The sequence below is a fragment of the Chrysochloris asiatica genome, unplaced genomic scaffold, assembly GCF_000296735.1.
Source record: "Chrysochloris asiatica unplaced genomic scaffold, ChrAsi1.0 scaffold00025, whole genome shotgun sequence".
Taxonomy (NCBI): Eukaryota; Metazoa; Chordata; class Mammalia; order Afrosoricida; family Chrysochloridae; genus Chrysochloris; species Chrysochloris asiatica.
Window position 1 is genome coordinate 24,948,815 of NW_006408543.1, and position 4,920 is coordinate 24,953,734.

The following is a 4,920-nucleotide window of genomic DNA, read 5'->3' on the forward strand; positions in this document are numbered from 1 at the left end:
TTCTTCTCAATTATATCCAAAGTTGATTATGATTCCTACAGTCAAATGCCTTTGCAAAGTAGTTTTTCTAATAAGGAGGCAGGCTATTTCTTTCTTTCTTTCTTTCTTTCTTTCTTTCTTTCAACTTTCTTTCTGGTGTAAAGGCTTTAATGCAATGCTTACTATTATTAGAAATAGTCAACCATGAAGAGCTAACACCTATTAAAACCAAATGTTGTCTTTGAAAACACAAAGCCAGAAAGCCATCACCATATAACAAGCAACATAATTAAACTCACTCTCCCCTTTCATTGGAAAATAGTGAATATACATCAAAGGGCATCTTAGACGTGACTTAGTCAATCTCTTTGAGAGCAGGTGAAACTTAGGTTTGTTGGAAGGGCTGAATTTTAGTTGAAGGACTGGTATCCCAAAGTCCCATAACTACCATGTAGAAGGATAAATTAATTATGTTTTTTCAACTAGATGTGAAGAGTCCCAGTGAGTAACAGTTGGTTACTTAGATATTTGTATCGATTAAATCATGAAACTTCAAATAAGCTTTCATGGTCTGACTAAACCTGTGAGCTGATGAAAGAGTACAAGCCTTCAAGGTCCTGTCCCTGTATGCCCAGCTTTAGTACAACTTCAAAAAGAAGGATAATTCTATTTTGAATCACAAATACATACTTTTAGCCAAGAATGTTACAAAAACAGAGAGAACGTGGTTCATCAACCTAGATGTGATAATAATGGATTAGAAAAGGCTCAAACCACCTATGGGTAAATGAAATTACAGACTTGCAATAGTTTTCTGACCCATATCCATCAAAATGTCAGAAGGATATTAGTAGACAGCAGGCATGCAACCTGGAAATTATAGGGCAACTATTAATCTCTTATGCTTCTTAATTTGGTTTCAGGCAAATGTGGCACTAAACCATATATATGCTTACAATGAGAAACGTTGATTTCCAAAGCGCACCATATTTGATTTTGTTTGTTTGTTTCTCTTAGTTCACCATAGAAGCATACCTTATTGAGTTTCTCAATCATCTTTGCTTCAATATTCTAAATTATAAAAAAAAATACTTCTAAAATCAAAATCTATTGAGGGAAAAAAAAAGTCTGAGTCCTACCTTTGCCATTAAAAATTTCAAGGGAATATGCATATCTCCCTTCCAAAGTGTTCATGGGAACTAAATATTGCATTTGTAAAAAACCTAGAAAGTGGTCAAACAATGGAAGTCATGTAATCATCAGGACAGCAGTGTTTCAGTCTTCCATTGGGGAGAGCCAAGTTCAATTTCTGACCAATGAATCACCTGATAAGCCACTACATATTAACTATTAGAGGGCTAGATGCTGCTGGGAAGCTGCATAGGTTTCAGAGAAGCTTCCGCAGTAAGTCAGAAAGGAAGAAATGCCTGGTGTATTTATTTACAAAAATCAGCCAACAACAATCCTATGGGTCATAACTGCCAGCTCCACAAATGATCCTGGTAAAGGTGTAGAACCAAGCAGCATTTTGTTCCATTGTTCATGAGGTCAGCATGAATTGGGAACCAAGTCAATGGCAATGGTCCTGAAAAGATTTACAGCTACAGACACCCAGTACAGGGTTTTTATGAGTCAGAACAGGCTTGAGGGTGAGAAATGTTGATGCTGCTATGAATATTTATGGACAAATGCTTAAGTAGACATATGTTGCCGCTTTTCTCAAATACCTAACATTCATCTTAAAGTAGTATATGTTTAATGCTTATAGAAATTTAAAAGCATTTTCAAATGCAGTTACAACATTTTACATTTCCTTCAGCAGTGTATCAGAGTTTCTGTTACTCTACATTTGAGTGAGCACTTGTTTTTATACATGTTTACACTTATTAGCTCATAGAAAGTGTTATTTGTGTTGTCAAGTGCTGATCAAGTTGGTTTCAGCTCATAGTGACCCTGTATATGTTTTTTTGGAGCATCTGGGGGCTCTGAACTGCTGACCTTGTGGTTCACAAGTGCTGAAAGCGAAGAGGACTTAAAATACCTACTAATGAACATCACCAACTGCTCCTGCAAACCCTATACAGGATCACTATGCATTGGAACCACCTCAACGGTACATAACCGCAACAACATAGAAGAATGAATGCATTTGAGTTATGATGTTGGAGGAGAATATTGAAAGTACCGTGGACTGCCAACAGAACAAACAAAACTGTTGGAACAAGTATAGTCAGAATACTCCTTAGTAACCAAAATAGCCAGACTTCATCTCTCATTTCATATTGTTAAACTATATTGGACATATTATTAGGAGAGACCAGTCCCTGGAGTAGAAAATCATGCTTGGTAAAATGGAGGTTCGGGGAAGAAGAGGAAAACACCCAATGAGATGGTTGAAACAATAGCAGCAGTAATGGACTCAAGCACAGCAATGATTGTGAGGTTGGCAAAGGACCATGCAGTGCTTTGTTCTGGTTGTGCATAGGGTAGCTGAGTCAGCACCAACTCAATAGCACCAATCACCACTTATTAGGTGTTTAGTAAGTATTGAGACATCTCTTAGTGTGATTTTAATTTGCTTTTCCCTAATGAATTTTCCAGTGATGTAGAAAATCTTTTCACCATTCCTTTATCATTTCTGTAAAGTAACAGAAATCCAACGTTTTACCCATTTTTAAAAACTGAAATGATTAGTTGTGCTTTTAACTGTCAGAGTTATTTTTATACCTTTGGTTCAATTCTTCTGTTACATATTGCATTGTGATTATTTTCTCCATGTTTACATATTTTTTTCTCCTTAAACATTGTCATTATAAGAAGAAAATATTTTAATTCAGAAGATGTCCAGCTATTGTTTTTTTTAAGATCATAGCTGTTATTATCATATCAGAAAATCATTGCTTAATGAAATGCTTTTTTCTAAAACATAGACTGAATCTGTTTTTACTTACTTTGGGTGTGCATTCTTCTTCTTTTCAAACTTCTTAAGGTAGAGACTTAAATCAATGAAATCAATGAATATTATTATTTTTTTATTTCTAATATGAAGAGTTAAGCAAGACATTTACACTCAAAGTCTACTTTGAAAATTTTGTCATTCAGCACATTTACTATCATTCTTAGACATACTATTCTTTTTATTTATAATACTTGGTGTTTTCTGGCTTTACACTTTAAGTATTTTTCAATAACTTGTAAAAATGTCCCATCATTTTTACAAATATTTATTCTTATTGTTAAATACTGTGTCTCTTGTCCTTTTATGACTTAAAGTATGTGAGTGTTAGACCTCTTTTTAGTTAGTTAAATTTTGTTTTTCTACATCAGAATAAGAAAATATTTTAATGTTAATCTCAAAATTTATATTTGGTACTCATTTATATATTTATTTCTTGATGAGGTTTTCTTTTTTCATATAGTTTAACAATATGTTTATTTACTTCATTAATCAGAATTATTATGTCTGGTTTAACACCCTTATCTGATAATACAAATACATAAGTCATCTCACAGCTGACCTCCATGGACTGCATTTTCCTTAAATATTGGTCATATTTCCCTGTCAAGGGATTTTTTTGTATTGTGTCCTGGTCATCTTAAATATTATACTATGAATTTTTGCCCTATAATTATCTTAGTTATTTAATGCTGATAAAATAGAAAAAGGTCAAGATATACTTTTTTAAACTGGGACAGCTCTGCTTCCCATAATCCTTGTCTCTTCAATTTAGGTTTGCTAGTTTTTTTATCTCTAAAAAAAACCCAGCCTGATCGCTTAAAAACAAAAGCAAAAACTGTTCTCTACTCTACTCCAACAAGTTTTACAAAGCTCTGCAGCTCTACTAAAAAGTTCCCAGAGGCACTCCATCCCACCAGTAAGTTTTGGCCTAAAGACATTCAGCTCTCTAGCTCTGTGAGTCAGTGAGCCTAACTTTTGATAAGTGCCCAGAAACACTTCATTCTATTAGGGAGCCTCCTGCATGAAAGAATTCAGCTGGCTCACTCCACGGTTCATCTTGTGTCAATCTCCTGGTTCTACTGCTGCAGTTTCTCTGCTGCTGCTTCTTTCCATATGAGTCATCGTTGATGTTACAGTGCTCCTCACTTCCTTCTGATCCATCAGAATTGCTTTTGCCATCAATAATGCACCAACAGTGTTTTGTAGTGAATCTAGGCTTTTGCTATTACGCATCTTAGTACTTTTCCAGCCTCTGCTCATTGTATAATGCAAGTATCACTTTCACATTTTAGGTATCTGTTAAAACAGCATCCCACTGGTATCAAATTCTGGTACCAAATTATGTCTTATTTTTTTAATTCTGCTATTAGAAAATACTACAAATGGATGGCTTTAACAACTAGAAATTTATCCTTTCACAGTTCATTATTAAGTGTTGTTAAGTTGATTCTGGGTCATAGAGAGAGAGGGGCTTGGCTCTTTAATGACTCAGGGAGTAGTTTCTTGTCTCCTTTAAGCATCTTTTGGCCCACTATTTCAGGGAGATCTCCATACATCTTGACATCAATCTTCTCCTGAATCTAGGAGCTTATTAGGGTAGGAATACCAAGTCCAAAGTTCACACTACACTATTTGCTCTTCCATGTTGGTGGTGTGGCGCTGTGGGTTAATGCACCAGACTGCAAAGCCATTTGAGCTGCAAGGTTGGCAGTTCAAGCTCACCAGTCGCTCCTTGGAAACCCTATGCAGGGTCACTATGGGTCGGAACCGACTCGACGGCACTTCACAACAATAACAATGTTGATAGTAAGTCCCTCTGAGCTCTGCTCACTTCTCTCACTTAAGATACAATCTAATTCTCCTTGATCAACTGTGTACACAAACACAATGTTCTACATCCTACTTCACTGAGTAGTGACTGGGAACTTAAAAGCTCATCTGCTATGTCAGTCTTCACTCAATTTACAATAAAACATATTTTT